Raw genomic sequence first — 22,754 nt, 5'->3', positions numbered from 1 at the left:
CATAAAGGATCATGAAGCAGATCTCAGCACTGGTTTCGTGTCCGGCTCTGATTATTGACTCTGACATCAAACATTTAGCTGATGAAAATGAGCCGGCAGCAGCGGCAGCAGCAGTGTGTGATCACGAGGGATTCCTGTTTAATTGTGTATGAATGATTGATAAGCTGAAATCCCCTGTGCTGGATATTGATGAAGAGTCAGAAATCCTCATCATCAGTGCTCAAGGTCAGCTGTCAATCATCTGAGCCAACACTGGACAGCGTTCAGGAAGCAACACGCTGGGAAACAGCACACTTTGAGCACTTTAAAGCAACCTTTTGCTTGAGACCCTCTTTTCCCCTGGTAAAATATTGTGAGGCCCCCGCTTCACATTTAATGATGTTACCGCTCATAAAAGTTTGCAGTAATGATGATAAAAAATGTTGTTTTCAAACAAACGATGTGTTTATTACTATATCTAGATATATTTATGCACAAACTACAGCCTAATGTAAAATATAAAAGCAAAGCATCAGGTAGGCCATGTGTAACTGAAAAGCGTTAGCCTTTGGCCTTTTTAATTGGCCCTATTTGACATTCAATAACAAAAATATCAGTATTCACATTGGTGAATGAGGGATAAAACAATACTATTACAATATAATATGTGCATGATATTTGTTATGGTTTAAATAGTGTGAGGACTGCTGCCAGGCGAATCAGTGAGTCTTATTTGTGTCCATTTTTGGCCAGCTGAGGGCAGGAATGGGCAAACTTGATCCTCGAGGGCCGGTGTCCCTGCAGAGTTTTGTTCCAACTCTAATCAAACACACGTGCTTGTAGATTTCTAGTGATCTTGAAGACCCTGATCAGCTTGTTCAGGTGTGTTTGATTAGTGTTAGAGCTGAACTGTGCAGGACAACGGCCCTCCAGGACCGAGTTTGCCCATGCCTGAGCTAGGGCAGTGGTCCCTAACCTGTTTATCACCGCGGAGCAGTCAACGGCTGACAGTTTTACCACGGTTTAACACGGTTTCGAAGGTTCCTAGGCGACCATTAACCGTTTCCTCAGAGGTCGATAAGCTGAAAAAACATTGCTGTGGCTCTGATACAGGTCTTATTTATGGAGAAACGTACAAAGCTCTGCAGTTTGTCTGAGAAAGCTAGTCTTAATGAAATGTGAATATTCCTTACAAGCTGAAGCTGATTCTTGTCACGTGGCTTGCGGTGCATTCGCGGGCTGGGGTTTATTGGTGCGAGCGCGTCACGCTGCTTGTGCGGGCAAACTGCGCACCTCCATTGTAATCAACAAACTTGTGGTTTTCATACACAGACATGCTGGATTCACCTGAGTTGTTAACAAATGGGTTGCAGATTCCTTCACTTGGCCTTTTTCTATTGGCAAAGGAACTTTCCAAGACGTCTGTTTCTTACTCATTTTGCTGCTTTTGGGTTAATATTGGGAGGTAAATTGACTGAGATGTAGCTGCAAGAATACAATCATTTTTCTAATTAAAGGACTTTTCAAAATAAACGATTATTCAGACTCAGATAATAATAAAATGGAAATAATTAATGATTTCTCGTGCGGCCCGGTACCAATTGATCCACGGACCGGTGGTTGGGGACCAATGAGCTAGGGGATAAAATGAACTAAGGCAACATGATCATTCTCCTAAGTGTCCACTGCTAAGAAATTTTTAAAATATGACGATATTTAGTTTAGTTTAGCTTAGTTTAATTTAATTTAATTATTTAATTTAGTTTAATTTAATTTATATTGGTTTAGTTTAGTTTAGTTTAATTTAGTTTAGTTTAGTTTAGTTTAATTTAGTTTAAGTTAGTTTAATTTAATTTAATTTAGTTTAATTTAATTTAATTTAATTTAATTTAGTTTAATTTAATTTAATTTATATTGGTTTAGTTTAGTTAAGTTTAATTTAGTTTAATTTAGTTTAGTTTAATTTAGTTTAAGTTAGTTTAATTTAATTTAATTTAGTTTAATTTATTTTGGTTTAATTTAATTTAGTTTAATTTAGTTTAATTTAGTTTCATTTAATTTAATTTAGTTTAATTTAATTTAATTTAATTTAATGTAATTTAATTTAATTTAATTTAGTTTAATTTAATTTAATCTAATTTATTTTGGTTTAATTTAATTAAATTTAATTTAATTTAAATTAATTAAATTTAATTTTGCTTAATTTAGTTTAGTTTAATTTAATTTAATTTAATTTAATTTAATTTAATTTAATTTAATTTAATTTAGTTTAATTTAATTTATATTGGTTTAGTTTAGTTTAGTTTAATTTAGTTTAAGTTAGTTTAATTTAATTTAATTTAGTTTAATTTAATTTAATTTAGTTTAATTTAATTTAATTTATATTGGTTTAGTTTAGTTAAGTTTAATTTAGTTTAATTTAGTTTAGTTTAATTTAGTTTAAGTTAGTTTAATTTAATTTAATTTAGTTTAATTTATTTTGGTTTAATTTAATTTAGTTTAATTTAGTTTCATTTAATTTAATTTAGTTTAATTTAATTTAATTTAATTTAATTTAATTTAATGTAATTTAATTTAATTTAGTTTAATTTAATTTAATCTAATTTATTTTGGTTTAATTTAATTTAATTTAATTTAATTTAAATTAATTAAATTTAATTTTGCTTAATTTAGTTTAGTTTAGTTTAATTTAATTTAATTTAATTTAATTTAATTTAATTTAATTTAATTTAATTTAATTTAATTTAATTTAGTTTAGTTTAATTTAATTTAGTACACTAAGGACAAGATGAAAAGTGTGTGTTTTCCAGAACGTCTCCTCTTACAGTGAACGCTTTCGCCTCGTCTGTGAGATTAACCTCGGGATGAAGCTCTGCTGCAGAATTGAGTTTGATCTCCATCTCAGTCTGCATGTGCGTCTCCTTCAGTCTGGCCTGACTGTTGATTTGGGACGCAGCCAGGCACAGGAAGTGAACAGGAAGTGACAGCTGAAAGGAAACACGTCCATCACTTCCTGCCAGTTCAAGCTGACGGACAGATGAATCAAATCAACCTGCAGCCGGAGCTCCAGGAGTTCCTCCAGAACAGATTCGGCTGGTAAACGTACAGCAAAGCCAGACGAGTGTGTTCATAATGCTGCTGACAATGAGGACCATGCTGGAGTGATACACACACGCTGATGGAGGACAACTAAAACTGGACATACAGATCATTGTGTGTGTGTGTGCGTGTGTGTGAGTGAGTGAGTGAGTGAGTGAGTGAGTGAGTGATAATAGTGTGTGTTTAAGTGATGATAGTGTGTGTGAGTGTTTGTGCACTGTGTGATGATGATAGTGTGTGTGTGTGTGTGTGTTTGTGTGTGTGTGTGTGTGTGTGTGTCTTTGCGGGAGGTTGGACCTCTGGAGGAGCACAGATGTTGCAGCTCCTCCTGCAGAAACACACACACACACACACACACACACACACATTCTCTCTCACACACACACACGCGCGCACACACAAACTAGATCATCTCACCTGATGTGTCTGTGGATTTGAGTTGCATCACACACTGTTTATTTTCAGATTATGATGGTGATACGACACACACCGCCTCACCTGAGGATGTTCACCAGGCAGAATAAATGAAATCCTCCATCACTGCTGTATTTCCAGTCTTTACAGATCAAATCACTCTCATGATTTACAGTATTAATGTGGAAGATCATGTCATTATATTGTAATTATATAGTTTATTCATTCATTTTCTTTGCAGCTTAGTCCCTTTATTAATCCGTGGTCGCCACAGCGGAATGAACTGCCAACTTATCCAGCATATGTTTTACGCGGTGAATGCGCTTCAAGCTGCAAACCATAACTGGGAAACACCCATACAAACTCATTTATACCCATACACTACAGACAATTTAGCCTACCCCATTCCCCTACAGCGCATGTGTTTGGACTGTGGGGGAAACCGGAACACCCTGAGAAAACCCACGCCAACACGGGGAGAACATGCAAACTCCACTCAGTAACGCCAACTCACCCATTCGGGGCTCGAACCAGCGACCCTCTTGCTGTGAGGCGATTGTGCCACCCACTGCAGCACCGTGCAGCCAAATATTAATTAATATAAAAATTTTCAGAAATTAAAAATATGGCTTTTAAACTCTATACAGAGAGCTTAAACAGGGAAACGACTGCCAGCTGAAGGTACAACCTGTGTTGAATAAATGCTATCTTTAGCCAAAAATATCCACCTGTCACAAATCCTTCCTTGATAAAATCAAATAATATAATATAATATAATATAATATAATATAATATAATATAATATAATATGATAAAATATAATATAATAAAAAAATTATATATATATATATATATATATATATATATATATATATATATATATATATATATATATAAATATATAATTAAATATAATATATAATATAATATAATATAATAAATATAATATAATAATATATATAATATGATAAATATATATATATATATATATATATATATATATATATATATATAATATAATATAATATAATATAATATAATAAATATAATATAATATAATATAATATAATATAATATAATATAATATAATATAATATTAAATAATAAAATAAAATAAAATACATGTTCTCAAATATATGCATGCATGTGTGTATTTATAAAGAGTTAAAGTCAGAATTATTCGCCCTCCTGTAAATTCTTTTCCCTCAAATATTTCCCAAATGATGTTGAACAGATTCATTAATATTTCAGGGTATTTCCTGTTACATTTTTTTCTTCTGGAGAAAGTCTTATTTGTTTTATTTCGGCTAGAATAAAAGCAGTTTTTAATTGTTTTAAACCCATTTTAAGGTCAATATTATTACCCCCCTTCAGCAATATTAGTGTTGGATTGTCTCCAGAACAAACCACTGTTATACAAGGACTTGCCTAATTACCCTAACTTTACCCTAATTACCCTAGTGAAGCCTTTACATGTCACTTTAAGCTGAACACTAGTGTCTTGAAGAATATCTAGTCTAATATTATGTGCTGTCATCATGATGAAGAGGAAATAAATCGAAAAGAAAATGAGTTATTAACACTATTATGATTAGAAACGTGCTGAAATAGTCTCTGTTGAACAGAAATTGGGGGAAATTATACAGGGGGGCTAATGATTGTGACTTCAACTGTACATAATCCTGGCATTGGGTGTTGTTAGGACACGATGTAAAGAGTCTGTCATTTCTTCATCTGGGCACCCACAGTGTTGATTTTATTCACGGGTCAGACCGAACCCGTCCCGTCAGAAGGGTCACATTATCTAAAATCATCTCCATTAACCTCCAGGGTCTGAAGAAACACGCTGACGAACGCAAACCGACAAACGAGCAGCGCTAAGCCACTCCAGTCCTCCTCTGATCTGATTTACATACAAATTGATCTTGAGGTAAATCAGTCGTCATCTTTCTGCAGGTCAGGAGGAACACGGGGAGATAATGAAACGGGGCCGCCGAGTGGAACGGAGACGCCCAGACGGGGCTCTTCTGTTAATGTACTTCCCAAAAAACACTCCGGCGCAGTGTTTACAATCACTATCTGACCACAACACACACACACACACACACACACTGGATCTGCAAAACAGTTCTGATAGTGACAATCCTCCACCAAAATCACATCTGAGATCAGACTCATTCACGTGGCCATATTAAATATGAGGTGCTTCTGTGTTTGCAGAGCAGCTCTGTGTTGACGCTCCTCAAACATTCTGATCCTTTGTTCACAACTGATAAACATATAGAGTTCAATTAATCTGGTGGTGTTCATCATATATGCATTACCTGATTAAAGTCTTTTGGCCTATCCAAGTTTTAAAAACAGCTACTAATATCTTGACGTCTAGTAGATGATTTGGTGTCAGAAGTGTCTCTATGAAAGGCAGAGGCCTCTAGATTTTGCTTATTGGAGCTCAATAAAATATGATTATGCTTTGATTCTGAAAGATTTCATTAGGACAGTAAGGTCTGACTCTGCTTAGACCAGGGGTTCTCATCAAACTTTTTTCACCAAGTACCACCTCTGAAAAAATGGTCTCTCCATGTACCACCTTAATGACTCAGATTCATTTTTATTATTGTGAATATTTATTACTGTCAGCCATTTTAAACATAATACATAGTTTGAACAACAACACACAGGTAAAAAAAAAGCTGAATAAAACGTCAACGTTTAAATTAAAATGTGATTTTAAAAAACAAAAACAACAAACAACAACAATAATAACGATAATAATAATAATAATAATAAACAATAAAAATTATTAATAATAATAAAATTAAATAATAAAAAAAAATAATAATGTTAATAAACAACAATAATAATAAATAATAATAATGTTAATAATAATAATAATTAATAATTAATAATAATATTAATAATAATGATAATAACAAATAATACTACTAATAATAATGATAATAAATAATAATAATATTAAATACTACTACTAATAATAATAATAATAATAAATAATAATAATAATATTGTTAATAAGTAATAATAATAATAATAATAATAATATTGTTAATAATAAGTAATAATAATAATAATAATATTATTAATAATAAATAATAGTAATAATAATAATGATAATAATAATAAATAATAATAATAAATAACAACGATGATATGAATAATAATAATAATAATAATAAATAATAATGATAATAATAATATTAATAGTAATAACAACAACAGTAACAACAACAACAACAATAATAATAATAATAATAATAGCAATAGTACTAGAAGTAATAATAATAATAATTATTATTATTATTATAATTATAACATTAATAATAATAAAATTAAAATAAATGAAGAAGAAGAAAAAGAAGAAGAAGAAGAAGCAGAATAATAAGAAGATAGAGAAATAAGTGAGTAAAATACCTGAAAATGTGCTGCAGTTTATTACAAGGTTTCTGTAGCGTAATATACAACACCAACACACACAATGCAGCACTTTTCAATGATAAAGGTTGTTGTAAAGCAAGATCAAGTTCCCATAATGCAATTCAAATTCTGCTAATTTATGAACATTATTACAGTGTGTGTGTATATATATATATTCTACTGCTGCTTCCCAAAATCGCACATTTCAGGACAGACCTAGCTATTAAGATAAAGCACAAAGTTAATATTTGTTGATTGAGATCTCCATTGGGAGGTGAAGGGCTCCTCGGGTCTCAGTCAAACATAATTGGAGTTAAACAGACTAAAGTGTCAGACAGATGTGTCTGGAGCCTCCACATTAACTCCATTTAAATGCATGATCTCTGGAGTAAATGTTGACTGTTATTAATGAAGCCAGGCTCCGCCCACTCAGACTGACAGGAGCTCTTCAAGGCCTCCAGGGGGCGGAGTCACAGAATCGCACCATTGCACTCTATTAATGTTGTCAGGAAGAAAATTAATAAAGTATTGCAGTCTGACGCTTGTTCCTGTAACACAACAGTGTGTGTGTGTGTGTGTGTGTGTGTGGCGGTGCGTAACACTGAGACAACACTCTTTTGTCAGCGTTTCTTTAACTAAAGGCTGTGTTGGGGATCCCTCGAGAGAAGAGTTTATGCTTAATGAGCTTCTGTGGGATAATTATTGTGCTTAATATACAATCTAGTTCATATCATCACCATATTTTCAGCATGATGACCCGCCGGTGCGCTCGGATTCACAGATCTGCTGTCTGAAAGATACTGATTGAATTGTCTCAATTAAACCTGATCAACCAGCAATGATATTATTTTTAATACACTAATAACGCACAATTTATGGATTTATTTGTTTATGCATTTATCTATTTATTATTTTATTATTACAATCATATATATATATATATACACACACACACACACACACACACACACACACCGAGAGTTTATTTAATTTTTATTTGTTATTACAATTATGTATTATTATTACAAATATAGCTCATGTGTAATATTTACTTGATATTATGGAAAATAAGTTCACACACAATTTTATGTATTTTTTTTTATTCATCTTAACAGAGCTTTATCTTAACATGTTGATGTACTTCCAGCTAAAACTGAATATTGAGTAGGAGGCGGGGCTTTATTTCAGTATGTTGATGTACTTCCAGCTAAAACTGAATATTGAGTAGGAGGCAGGGCTTTATTTCAGTATGTTGATGTACTTCCAGCTGAAACTGAATATTGAATAGGAGGCGGGGCTTTATTTCAGCATGTTTATGTACTTCCAACTGAAACTGAATATTGAGTAGGAGGCGGGGCTTTATTTCAGTAAGTTGTACTTCCAGCTAAAACTGAATATTGAACAGGGGGTGGGGCTTTATTTCAGCATGTTGATGTTCTTCCAGCTAAAACTGAATATTGAGTAGGAGGCGGGGCTTTATTTCAGTATGCTGATTTACTTCCAGCTAAAACTGAATATTGAGTAGGAGGCGGGGCTTTATTCTTCCAGCTAAAACTGAATATTGAGTAGGAGGCGGGGCTTTATTTCAGTATGTTGATGTACTTCCAGCAGAAACTGAATATTGAGTAGGGGCGGGGCTTCATTTGAGATGTTTATGTACATCTAACCCTCAGAATGGGGGGGGGGGTCCCTTTGTGCCCGTGGTTGCTGTGCATCCCTTTGTGTGTGTATTAAGCAAGGTGTATGCACATTTTAGACAGACATAGGCACATAACTCTAACCCGCTCTTTAAATACCAAACAAAAACCCTCCACCAATGACTTTAGAGCAGCTTTTAGTTGGCCAATGGTGCGATCTATTTAAGTTTCCTCAAAATACCAACACATCAACAACACACCTTAAAACATCTCCTTTTCAGACTGTGGGCACACAAAGTGGTGCAAATGCATTTGCAATTTAAACAATGCAGTGTGGAATTTCAACAAATTATAAAAATGAAACCTGCGCCTGTCTGAAAATAGCAAAAAAACACTTGTGTGCCTAATGCCGTATTGTGCCTGTATGAGTCCATGATAGGGCCCTCAGTGTGCAGGAATAACCCCACAGAGCTGAATCTTATTAGCAGTAAATGCTCGGCTTTAACTGGTGTCGTGATCTGCAGGTCGAGGTGTGCAATGAACGGTGAAAAGAGACAAATGAGCCTTTATCCAGCAGTCCGTGCCATTATAAAGATTAGAAAATGCCGAACAGCAGATTGAAGCACAGAACTATCGGATTAGTCACTGGTCAATGTTAACAATCGGCTGTGTGGAAGCAGGCCTAATTGGCTCCAGATGTTTGCTGTAGAAAACACTGATGGTCACAGTGTAAGTACAGTTCATCTGCTGTACCACGAGTTATTCTGACTGGCTTTATCAGCACCACAGAGCTCATCAGGCTTACTTCTGGAAGTTTTTTTACAGCCATTTGTTCTCATAGAGATTCAAAGAAAAATCTTTACAATCCATTAACCACAGCAAACATTACAGACTGTAAATCACAGAACAAAAGAAAAGTGTGAACTGGACAACTTCAAAAAGGGAAAGTACGAAGAGCTGGAAAGGACGTGATGGTGTGGAAAAAAAACTGGGTTGGAGAAAAAAAACAGTGATAGATATATATATATATATATATATATATATATATATATATATATATATATATATATATATATAGATATATATACATACATATATACATACATACATACATGTCAACCTTCCTGTTTTTTTGCCAGGCTTCTCTCGTATTCTACTATACTATCCCGCTCTCATCCTATCATTAAATATTTTCCCATATTTATCCCATATTTTTAATCGTTAAAGCATGTTGAAATTAATATATAAATGTCTACATTCACTTCTTTTTATTCAAGATGTTCGTCAATCCCTGCCCTTACTAACCGGCCACTTTATTAGGTACACCTCTCCAACTGCTCATTAATGCAAATTTCTAATCAGCCAATCACATGGCAGCAGCTCAATGCATTTAGGCATATAGACATGGTCAAGAGGATCTGCTGCAGGTCAAAGCGAGCATCACAATTGGGATGAAAGGGGATTTAAGAGACTTTGAACGTGGCATGGTTGTTGCTGCCAGACGGGCTGCTCTGAGTATTTCAGAAACTGCTGATCTACTGGGACTTTCACGCACAACCATTTCTAGGGTTTACAGAGAATGCTCCGACACAGAGGAAATATCCAGTGAGCGGCAGTTCTGTGGGCGCAAATGCCTTGTTGATGAGGCCAGAGGTCAGAGGAGAATGGCCAGACTGGTTCCAGCTGATAGAAAGGCAACAGTAACTCAAATAAGCACTCGTTACAACCGAGCTCTGCAGAAGAGCATCTCTGAATGCACAACACAACACACTGTACCCACTTTCTGAGCAGCATTTCTGAATTCATTTCTGTATATTATAATGTAAGCATATTAAATTTCCCAATGAGTTAAACTACAGTCAGACAAACTTGTTAAAAATTTCATTACTGTAGTAATTATTCAAGAGGGTAATAATTCTAAAACATAAATATTTTCATATTATAATATTATGCGTCATGTTTAATGTTTATAGTGCACTTTTAAAGTTAATAGCGGAAAATATAATTAAGAATAATTTATCGCATTGATATAAATTACAAAATCATTATTAATTAAATATTAACAATTGTATATTGTATATTATATAATATAACAATACGATAACAATTTCAGACAATGCCATATTTTTACCTGTACATTTATGTGAATGAGTGACACTTTAGTTTAATGACTAATTCTGGCTATTATCTAGTGACTCGTTATCTTCCTATAATTAGGATATTGTCCGTTTATTAGCAAAGTACACAATCTGCATGATCTTATTCTACATCCTCAATAACTAAACCCAATAATAACTATTCAGATATTAAGCAAATTAAGACTTTATAGAGGCAAAAATCATAGTTGATGGTTTATTAATAGCAAGATGAAGTGCATCTTAAAATAAAGTGCGACCCAGAATGACACTGTACAGCTAGTTATTAGCATCACTTATTTAACAGCGCAGCCTCAGATGATCTTTCAGTCTTCATTATTTCACCATCACACATCCATACTGATGACGCATGTGTCGTGTTGGTGGATTTAAAGGTTAATCGCACTTCACCTAATCATCTCCTGTGTTCTTGCTTGTTTTGGAAATGGAAACCGGTGCATGTGAGCGCATTTCCTAGACTCGCAAGTATATTAGGATTGATTTGTTAATTGCAATGGTGTAAATTAACAAATTACCGTCCTATTATACAAATCACAACGAATTTGTTAAAAGGAATTACTCACGAATTGTAATTTACTAAAGTAGTTTTTAAAATTTGTACTTTTATTTTCTCTTACTTGCATGTTTAGTGCAGTATTGGTTCTTTTACTCCACTATTTTCCTTCAAACTGTAGTCACTACTTTATTTTTCATCTATGGTGATTGGCTGAGCACAAATCTCAGTCCTGTGATTCCCGTCCAATCAAATCGCAAATAGAAAGTAAATCGCATCATCCTGAAAAAGCTCAAGACACAGGCGTTTGTTCTGTTCACACGTAAATCCTCATTTTAAAGTAAAATGTTCTGTTCAGCTGCAGTTCAGACGTAAATCCACCAGAGTCTGCTGTCAACAGACTGACTGACTGACCAATCGACTGAAAAGTAGTCCCGCCCACCCCCTTCCCTAAACCCAACCGACAGTGTTTTCTAAAGCACCAATTGACACGCCCACCAACTTCCCTAAACCCAACCAACAGTGTTTTCTAAAGCACCAATTGGCCCGCCCACCCCCTTCCCTAAACCCAACCGACAGTGTTTTCTAAAGCACCGATTGACACGCCCACCAACTTCCCTAAACCCAACCGACAGTGTTTTCAAAAGCACCAATTGACACGCCCACCAACTTCCCTAAACCAACCAACAGTGTTTTTTAAAAAGCACCAATTGGCCCGCCCACCCCCTTCCCTAAACCCAACCGACAGTGTTTTCAAAAGCACCGATTGACACGCCCACCCCCTTCCCTAAACCCAACCGACAGTGCTTTCAAAAGCACCGATTGACCCGCCCACCCCCTTCCCTAAACCCAATCAACAGTGTATTCAAAACCACTGATTGACCCGCCCACCCCTTTCCAAAACCCAACCGACAGTGTTTTCAAAAGCACCGATTGACCCGCCCACCCCCTTCCCTAAACCCAACCACAGTGTTTTCAAAAGCACAGACTGACCCGCCCACCAACTTCCCTAAACCCAACGAAAGTGTTTTTAAAAGCACCGACAGACCCGCCTACCCCCTTCCCTAAACCCAACCGACAGTGTTTTCAAAAGCACCGACAGACCCGCCCACCCCCTTCCCTAAACCCAACCGACAGTGTTTTCAAAAGCACCGACAGACCCACCCACCCCATTCCCTAAACCCAACCGACAGTGTTTTTAAAGCACCGACAGACCCGCCCACCCCCTTCCCAGACCCAACTGACAGTGTTTTCAAAAGCACCGACAGACCCGCCCACCCCCTTCCCTAAACCCAACCGACAGTGTTTTCAAAAGCACCGATTGACCCGCCCACGCCGTTTCCTAAACCCAATCGACAGTGTTTTTTAAAAAAAGCACCGCAGACCCGCCCACCCCTTCCCTAAAGTAAGTGGAAAGATCCATCAGAAAAATTCACCTTCTGACACTTTTACACATCATCCACTCGAAGTCAAGTTATTTTGTGTTCCTCTTACAACTGGGATCCACTACACGACTATTGTCAGGTAGTGTATATAATGATGCATAGGCTGAACTTTAAAGTTTCATCCCATCACATGCATCTCAAATTCAACCTGACGTCCTGTGCCTGCTAGGCAGTGATGTCAAAACAGTTAAAGCAGCCCCTAAAACTAGAAGCACAGAGAAAAAGAGAAGTGAAGCTTCCTTATATATATCTAAATAGATAACTGTGTGTGCGCGGGGAGTCATGATTTGCTGGAACAGTTTTTCCCCGGATGGCTGAGTTTGAATAGAACTGTTGATTATAAATCATTTTGAGCAGAAAGGACGACTATTTTCCAGTGTCTTTCTAACCAGCAGCTCATCTATTACTGTCAGCATGTGCCCGGTTCCGTGGCATCCCCACAGGCCTGGCGCAAATGCCACTTCCACTCCAATAACAGGCTCGCACCTACAGCGACACGTTTCCAGCGGCACCGACAGACGCGCGTCCAGCCCCGAGGGCCACAGAGATGCGACAGCGCCGCGTCCGCAGACATCTCCTTCATGATGCAGCAGTATCAAGGTTATACGTCCGTGCTCGCAAGAGCTTTATCGTAAACCACTGTGAAATTGCCATGATGGTTATTCAGAAAGGCAATGGAGCGCCACCCCGCGCCGCCAGCGTCTCCACGCTTGCTTCATAAATAAGCACTCATGGGCCCGCGACACCTTTTCTCATTAAGAGCTCCTCCGCCGCTCCATCACACTGTATGTTTTCATTCACGCCTGCCCTCATGAGCGCACCGGCGTGTCAGAACATTTCATTTCCATGCATGCAGGAATTGATGACTGGCTCGACTGGCTCCGCTACAGGTCACTTTGCTGGAAAGCCATCTATCTGAGGACGTCTCTGGAGCCGCGTGCATGTGACAATACAGCACGATTGCTTCTGTCGAGTGAGTGCAACCAAATACGTGTGTGAAGTTGAGTGTGTGTGTGTGTGTGTGCGGCCCGAGGCGATGACAAGGCGATCAAACCGCACATGTCAAATATAAATTGCTTTGACCTTTTTCCTCTCAGACTCATGGCTCTGTGTCGGCAGGGGACGCTTTTAATATGAACCGAAAATAGTGTGAAAGTCTGCAAAAATATTAGAAAATGCAGGAAAATAACGAAGGGGAGCTTTATTCTCGGCGGAAGCCAACTTAAATGATCCTGAATATTTTATGCAATTTCCCCAACGGACGCTAAAGGTAACCTTGAACGCAATATGTTTGGATGCTGACTGCTCACGTTTAATGCTTTCCAATGCATCTTTCTACACGGATGCGATATGGCATTTAATAAGATATTGATCACACTTAAATCAGACCACTTCTGCTAAGCAAATAGGACGCATTCTTTTGGGAAAGGGTTTAATTAGGGAAAAGAGCATGTGGCGTTTATGAGTTCTGTGTTATTTGCTTTGGCAAGGTCAAAGAGCGCTTTTCGAAATTAGCTACACAAGCTATATTCTCCCTCTGGATCCATATTAAGTCATATTTCTTTTTATTAGCACCACTGGACATACATGAAATATCAAATAATATCCAGCGTGAACGTGCTAGACTTCTGAATCATTAGCCATTATATGTGAATAACCGATGAACAGTAAACAGAAAACAAGCTCCAAATCAATTTACAATAATAACAGGTCACTTTAAAGTAAAACTAAAAACTGAAACTGACAGCAGGAGTCTTGTTCTTCGTATTAAAATCAATTTGAGCTGTAAATATTGGGAAAGAGTTATGGGTCAGTAAGTCATGACGGATTCTTATTTTAGTGCTCTAACATCTATGACGACCAATGCATTCATTCATCTTCTTTTCAGCTTAGTCTCTTTAATAATCTGAGGTCGCCACAGGGGAATGAACCAACAACTATTCCAGCATATGTTTTACGCAGCGGATGCCACGAAGATGTTGAAAGGCAATGAGGATATATACAGTGACTTGGGATCCTTTGATTGGAAGATTATAGTTAGCCAATGTGGGCCAGCTGGGTCAATCATGAGCACGTGCTTCACAATATGTGGACTTTTATTGGTGAGTATATGATGACAGATTTTGTTGTTTAGTGCTCTAACATCTATAATAGTTCTGTGTTATGTGAATGGACAACACACCAACATATTTAACACATGCTATATTCTGCATTTGGCTCCGTGCTTTGTGATATCTCTCTATATTAATACTGTTTGCTGAATTAAGCGTGCACTTGATCACAGAAGGAGTAAAACATCCTAGCAACCGCCCTAAAAATGTGGGTCATGAGTAGGGATGTAACAATATTGTAAATACCGTCATACCGCAATAGTAATTGTTTTCAATATTAGCGTAGGCGCATGACTCAATAAAACTATATTTCTGAGATAAGTTTGCTTAGGCGAATGGAGTGAACGGGAGGTAGCGGGAACTACAATTCCCATCAGCCTTTGCGGTCTGTTGTCACTACAGATCCAGTAATGCGGAAATGGAGTGTGCTGCTAGTAGCGGGGAAGAAAAGGAGCTGGAAATGATCGAACCTAAAGCGGGTTTTAAATCGGATGTGTGGAAGCATTTCGGTTTCCCTCTAAAAAGAAACGAAAAAGGAGAAAAGGTGACAGACAAAGAAAAAAAACAACCCGGGCTCATTGTGGAAACGTAGCCCCGCGGACGTTTCTGCGGACCGCGATTTACGTCCCGGGAGGTACGTATTCGAGCGTTTTTTTGTTTTCGCGGATCCGCGAGAGGCTGCTGTGCGCGCTTTTTCGCGTCTCGGGCGGGCGCCTCTCGGGAGCGCGCGGCGTTCGCGCCCGCGCTGTTCTCGCGCGAAAAGCTGCCGGATGGGGGGAAAAAAAAAAAAAAGCAAAAGCCCTCGTCTTCAATTTCGACTGCGTTTTCGGATCCCGCCACGTTCTCGCCCTTATTTTTCGGATTCCGTTTTTCGTCTTACCTGATTTCCGGAACCCGCTGTTCCCCGGACTCGATCCCGGTCGTCTTCCACCGCGGCCGGCTCCGGCTCCTCCTCCTCGTCCGGGGCCTCCGCTCCGCCGACGCAATGCTGTGAGCTAGGCGGACAAACTGATTGCATCGGAAAAGCCCTCCACTCGGAGGTGAGCCGTCGGCCGGCGAGCGCGAAGAGGAGGGGCGGAGCGGCGCCACACCGCCCTGCAGCGTTCGCTCGAAAAAAAACAAACGCGGCCTTTACGTACCTCCGGCCACGTAAATTGCGGTCTCCAGAAACGTCCGCGGGGCTACGTTTCCAGAATGAGCTTGGGTTGAAAAAAACAGTATGCAGGCACTGCCAGACTGTGGTGAAATATAAGTCAGGGAATACGACTAAAAACAGTCATGGAGTCTGCAGAACACAGCACACTTGTTAGATTGATGCAGACATTGACTTGTACCGCAAAGACACCTCTGTCTCACTCATGGCTTGTCCTCTCAAGTGGGGGAAAGACAATGCACAGCGTTACCCACTGCTGTCAACCTTGGCTAAATCATATCTCTCTGTCCCAGAAACCTCAGTCCCAAATGAGAGGGGTTGTTCTGTTGCAGGGGACATGCCCAGACATCCCAGCTTTTACCAGATTAAAGTCATATGATCATTTTCCTTAAAAAACCCACCTCTATCTGAGTAAGTGAGTGATTAAATGTGGAATGTGATGAGTTTTCAACAATTCTAAACTGAAACTTTATTTTTTTATATGGTTTAATAATTTTTTGTTATTAAAATTGAAAAATTGAACTTCCTGTTTGGAAACTTACAGATAGATGGCTGATTTGTATGTCATTGATATGTTCAGTGCTAAGGCAAATAAACACTTTTGTCACTTTTTTTGAGTCTTTTTATTAGTTTTGTTTTTCCTGTAATTTATTCAATAAATACTGTACCGTGCCATTCACACCGAGGTATTATCGTACTGTGAAATTCTGATACCGTTACATCCCTAGTCATGAGTATGTGTAAGGAGTAGTGGGTAAGCGATGACTGGATCCTCCCTTCTGCAGTTTTGACATCTGTAATCGCCATTGTGCAATGATTTCAAAATAACCCATAGCTTTTGCTCTTTAAATAGGGAGTTTGGCCCAAAAATCTCGCAGAACTGGATCTCCGCCTGGAAGCCTTCAGCATGGTCGCAGACGGCAGCAGCTTGCCTGGATGACTGATGAATAATCCTTCAAGGATCGTAATCTAGCATAATTAATGCATAATGCAATATGTTGTTTTGCGCGGTTAGATTTCACCTCTTCCTCGCGGCACCTGAATCGACCCGTGACATGTTACAATTAGCAGGATTTGACGCGCGGCGTGGCATCTGCTGGGTTAGCAGGCACTGCAATGGGTTTTAGTCATCCTGCGGTTACTATGGTGAAGTGCTATTTTCTGCCCGAGCCAAAAGCCGCCCATTTGCAGGAATACACAAGAATGCTTTTACCTTCTGCTTATACATTAAGCTCCATTAGATAGAGAAATCAGCGCAGGAGCCCCTTTTTCCCGCTCCTTTTGTCTGCCTGTTGCTATGACAACACATCATGCCAAACAATACGGAGACTTTGGGAAGACGGGTCAGCGAGGAGCGGCTGGATCTGTGCCGATTACAGCACTCAACATCTGAGGTGAAAATAACATGACAGATAAAACAGATCTTCCCTGCTGAAGATTTCAGAGGAGCGACATAAACATCAAGACACATGGTCAGAAATGCGAAGACGATCAGTTCTATTACCCAATCAGCATTAAACCAAACCCGCATGCATACCAAACTCTGTCCTACCTTCATAATCTCACAACTTCAGCATCCCTCCTCTACCCCGACACCTCAGGCCCAGGCTATAGTTACATTTCTCTGGCCCAGATCTGGCTCACACAATCTTTTGCTTGGCCCATATGCTGCAGTGAATTACAGTGCACGATCTGACCAACTCTGACTTCCATACTAAGGTCCAAACTTGGGCCAAGTCTCAGCCAAGTTAATAAACAGTAACTGAGTCTGAACTGGGGCCATCACGGTAGCGCAGTGGGTAGCATGATTGCCTCGCAGCAAGAAATTCACTGGTTTGAGTCTCATCTGGGTCAGTTGGCATTTCTGTGTGGAGTTTGCATGTTCTCCCAGTGTTGCTGTGGGTTTCCTCCGGGTGCTCCGGTTTCCCCCACAGTTCAAACACATGCACTATAGGAGAATTGGGTAGGCTAAATTGGCTGTATGTATGTACGTGTGTGAATAGGTGTGTGTGGATGTTTCCCAGTGATGGGTTGCAGCTGGAAGAGCATTTGCTGTGTAAAACATATGCTAAATAAGTTGGCGGTTCATGCCGCGGTGGCGATCCCTGATTAATAAATTGACTAAGCTGAAAATGAATGAATGAATGAAATTGGTAGAAGTGTACGTGTGTGAATGGGAGTGTATGGGTGTTTCCCAGTGATGGGTTGCAGCCCATCTTAGTTAGTTAACTGTCAGCATCTCAAAAAAGGGGGTTTTAGTGTTTCATGATCCTTTAAGATGAGTTTTGATTATATTATATAACTTTTTTCCACAACACAGATGAAGTATTTCAGTAATGAGACTAAAATAGCAGGAGCCAGATTTACTAACAGCTTGCACCGGCACAAACTGTTTTGCTTTTTTGTCTTGTTGGCATTAAAACAGTAGTGTCGGTGTTTACTAAACACGTGTCAGAAAGAATTAGTGCTGAAAAGGTGTGGACACGGCTATTTTTGTGCATTTGTAGGAGTTTCCCAGTCAAAAAAAGGGAAAGTATTTAAATGAATCATACAACAATGTACAAGCATGTAGTTTCTCACGCTACATGTACTTTCAGCGTTAGGTCATGCCTATAAAAAGTACTCAAAACAGTTGTTGTTGCTAAAGGAGACACCGCAGAGAACAGAGAGCATGTGGTAGAAGACAGAGGATATTTTTTACTCATATTCATTTATTTGAAATGCCAGATGAACACGTCATTTGAACATATTATTGTCTGCACTGCCAAGCCAAGTTATTTTTCATTTGCTTCAGGACTTAAGAGATGACTTGGAAAGCCACATCTAGAAAGTGTCAAGCAATAATAGCAGTTCTACCAAACTTCTTGCAACTTCTTCATGTTTTTGTTTAATCTCAAGATCTTCTAAATGTACTTCATATTCTTATTCTGGGATTTCACAGTCTGCATTTGTCCTGCATTATCCATAGTCCCAATTTTCCCAGCACAGTCTTATATTTCAGCTGTATTTTTAATGTCCCACAAAAACAACTTAAACATAGCCAAACGTACTGTAGATCATAATGACCATCCAGGTATTTTAATCCCAGTTTCCTTGCAAATCCTGTTCTGTGGACATGTTTCTATATTGAGGTAAAGTTTGTTTTATATTCAGATATTCAGACATTTTGCTTAATATTTAATGTCAGAAAATTATTCTTTGCAAATTCCAAATTGGGAAATCATATTAGCAGCCAGTGACTATCAAAACACAACCATGTTTACAGTCAGTTAGATAGTGTTGATGTTGTTTTGAAGTCATACTTACATGCTAATTCTGATTGAATATTCAAATAAGCCTGGTAAACAATATAAAGACGGTTAAATAAACGAACGTGCAAATATAAAACCAACTTTACCTCTATTGTTTCTATAAGTTACTACTCAGACATGTTAATATGCTCCTGTCAATCAAAACCACACTTCTACATTAGGTTGTTGTGGGCCTCAAAATCAGTAGGATTTGGATACTATTTTAACTTCAGGAAAAAATAATAATAATAATTTTGTGCTTATTTCACTGCAATTTGACAGTGGACACACTATACTTCACACAGGTCTGTCCAAACAGCTTCTGAAAGTAGATTTTGCATCATAGGTGCCCTTTAAATCAAAGCTCAGGAAAGGCAACAAGTTATTTTTTTAGGATGTTATCTGCATGAAAGCAATAAGGTGATCATCTGCATTATTGCAATGGCTATCCATAAACTCTTATAGAATAGTGTCTAACGTGGTGAATATGATGGTAAAAGCTGGAGCACGATGCTTCAGGTCAATGAGCAAAAGAACTACATCATATTAAGTTTGTATAAATGTTCAAATAGAGAATGTTTCTTTGAAATTCACAATTCACAGTTTCCATGTCTGTTCTTAATCTTACTGTTGCAAGTTGTTTTTATTATTATTATTATTATGTTGCTGCCATTGCAGCACATTGTTGATTAAAGCTTGAACTAATTTCTTAGAGCTTGGACATTGATAGGGATGGCTGACGCGAAACTGACGTTTCAACATGGTGTAAAGATCTTGAACTGCAGAAGTTTCGAAACGAAGGCCACTGACGGCGAGCGAAGAGAAACCAAGAGCAATTTAAAAACATGCAAAACAAGAGCTTGGCATGAATAAAACATGATCTTGACCATAAATAAACACATAGCTTGACATAGCAAAGCCAAACAAACTCACCAACAGATGTACCAAAGCTAGACCAGGAACTTCTTCTTCTTCCATTGGTGGTTGACAACCAGATTTAAAAGTGTATTACCGCCACCTAGCAGACTGGAGTGTTGAATAGTAGATCCACTACCAAATCAGACAAAAATAAATACATAAATTAGAATCAAGCCTGTGTTTCTGAGATAATTCATAAGATGTTTAACCATATTCTGGGTATTTCCTTCAAAATTTTCAGAATATTAATATTTACACTGTCATCAGTGTTTGGACTCTCAGCAGTGAAAATTAAACCGCACTGAACTGAACTGAACTGAACTGAACTTCTACTCTGAAATCTGGACTGACACTGTTGACTATGTACATTGTAAAAGCGCTATAGAAATAAAGACGAATTGAATTGATTTGGATTTCAAAGCATTTGAGTGATGTCAATACTTTATGAAGCTCATCTGTTTACGCAGAGGTTAATCGTTTGGTAAGAAACTCAGATAAAGTTGAGTGAACGATGGCAGAATTGTTTTCATTTCAGAGCGAGCTCTGCCTTCAATAACGGGATACTGTTGTCCATGTAAACACTTGGTTGTTGAGCTCTCAGTGGGAGACGAATGTGAGATTACAGTGCTTTATATCCCAGGAGAAACACATGAGAAGTTTCATTAGCCTTCATTTCATCTCCACTTTGCTTTTTATGTGCCGAACGAGAGAAACAAGTGATATTTTGAAGTCGATTTCTCTTTCCTGTGGGCTTTGAGCTCGTTCATTTCTCAGTCTTGACATTTTCATTGTTTAATCTCATAGGTGATTATATTTTATTGCGGAAAATGTTCGCTTTGATCACTTACGCTCCTTTTCCATGGATATTTGGGACGCATTTCATTAAACACACAGCAGGCTGCAAACCCCAGCTGAAAGAAGCGGCATAAATAAAGAGAAAACAGGCGAGGAGCGCGGCTCATAATCAGAGGCTTGACCTCGGAGGCGAATGAAGTACTAATGAACGATTCCCATCATGAAAAGACTCGACGATGAGACTGAAAAGACAAAGAAAGGAATTAAAGGAAGGCCGAGGGCGGACGAGTGGATCTGCCACCTGTTCTCCAGCGCTGATGCCCGTCTGACGCTCGCTGGAGCTGCGGGCAGAGGATGAGCTCCAGCTGGAGATGTGTTCACACACACACACAAACACACATATTAGTTTAATGAAATGTGTACAGATCGTAATTGCTGTAATAAGAGGGTGCTTCCCTAGAGGAGGCCTGCAAAAACAAGTCAGATGCAACCAGGCAGAAAAACAGCTTCATTCTGTTCTTCTGCTTTCATCCGCCGGACAGTTTCACGGCGTGTGTGTGTGTGTTTTCCATCAGCAGATTCACAAAGGAATCAAACTGCAAAAAGCAATTAGCTGACTGTACTGTAAAATGTGTGTAAACCCAGTGCTTTTAAAGCGATTAGTTGCCTTTACTTAAAAGGGTGAGTATACTGTTGTTTTTTAAGTGGACTTTAAAGTTGATTAGTTGGCTTGTAGTTGACGAGTATTCATTCAATCGTTTTCTTTTCGGCTTAGTCCCTTTATTAATCTGAGATCGCTACAGCGGAATGAACCAACAACTCATCTAACACATGTTATATGCAGCAGATGCCCTTCCAGCTGCAAGCCATCTCTGGAAAACACTCGCACACTCTCATTCACACACACTACGGACAATTTTAGCTTACCCAATTCACCTGTACCGCATGTCTTGGGATTTGTGGGGGTAACCGGAGCACCCGGAGAGGAAACCCACGCCAACATGGGGAGAACATGCAAACTCCACACAGAAATGCCAACTGACCCAGCCGAGGCTCGAACCAGCGACCTTCTTGCTGTGTGGCGACAGCACTACCTACTGCGCCGCCACGTTGCACTAGTTGACGATTTGATTTTGAAATTAGTTGACTTTTTTTTAATGCTTTGTAAACTTATTGCTTTTAAATCAATTATTTGCATTTACTTAAAAGATATAAGTAAACCTGTTGCCTTTAAATCACTTTTAGTAATTAGTTTGCTTAACTTTAAAACAGTGAGTAAACCCAGGGCTTTTAAAGCGATTAATTGACTTACAAAAATGAGTAAGAGTATTGCTTTAAAAGTGATTATTTGACTTTACTTTAAAAAAAGTGAGTAAACCCAAAGCTTTTAGAATGATTAGATTACTTTAAAGTGATTTCTTGGCTTTACTTTAAAAAGGGCAGTAAACCTGTTGCTTTCAAAGTGTTTCAAGAGTTCACACTTAGATACTGTTTGACAACTTATTAGCAAGTTAGCAGGTTTGGCATGCTGTCCCGGGAGAGAACCCTGAGCTCGGAGATCAGTACGAGGTCAGGTGTTCTCGAGAGCTCCCCTCTGCAAAAGAGGAAAGGAGGAGAAGGGGTGGATGGGGGGTTTCTTCGGAAAACGAAGATAAGGGAGTAATATCTAGCTAGGTTACTTATAGTGAGTTTGGATCAATCCAATTGGCTAGCCAATGAGTGTAGATGAGTGGCCAGCTGCAGTCAATCATATCACGTGCTCCTCTCGAAATTAGTTTGTGAAACTTCATTTAGTTGACGTTAAGTAATTTGTTGATTTTGCTTTAGAA

At 38.2% G+C, this 22,754-nt stretch overlaps 1 long non-coding RNA gene across 8 annotated transcripts in view; it reads right to left on the bottom strand.

The window, feature by feature from the left end:
* The window catches only part of LOC137496532 (uncharacterized), a 154,401-nt gene that overhangs the window by 90,504 nt on the left and 41,143 nt on the right, over positions 1–22,754 (bottom strand). For all 8 annotated transcript variants that reach the window (XR_012386060.1, XR_012386059.1, XR_012386061.1 and 5 more), the window contains one exon: positions 20,146–20,262. This is a non-coding gene — a long non-coding RNA (uncharacterized lncRNA). The remainder of the gene's footprint in view (positions 1–20,145; positions 20,263–22,754) is intronic.

The sequence above is a fragment of the Danio rerio genome, chromosome 10 (assembly GCF_049306965.1).
Source record: "Danio rerio strain Tuebingen ecotype United States chromosome 10, GRCz12tu, whole genome shotgun sequence".
Taxonomy (NCBI): domain Eukaryota; kingdom Metazoa; phylum Chordata; class Actinopteri; order Cypriniformes; family Danionidae; genus Danio; species Danio rerio.
Note: the sequence above shows the minus strand (reverse complement) of the source record. Positions and strands in the feature narration are given on the sequence as shown.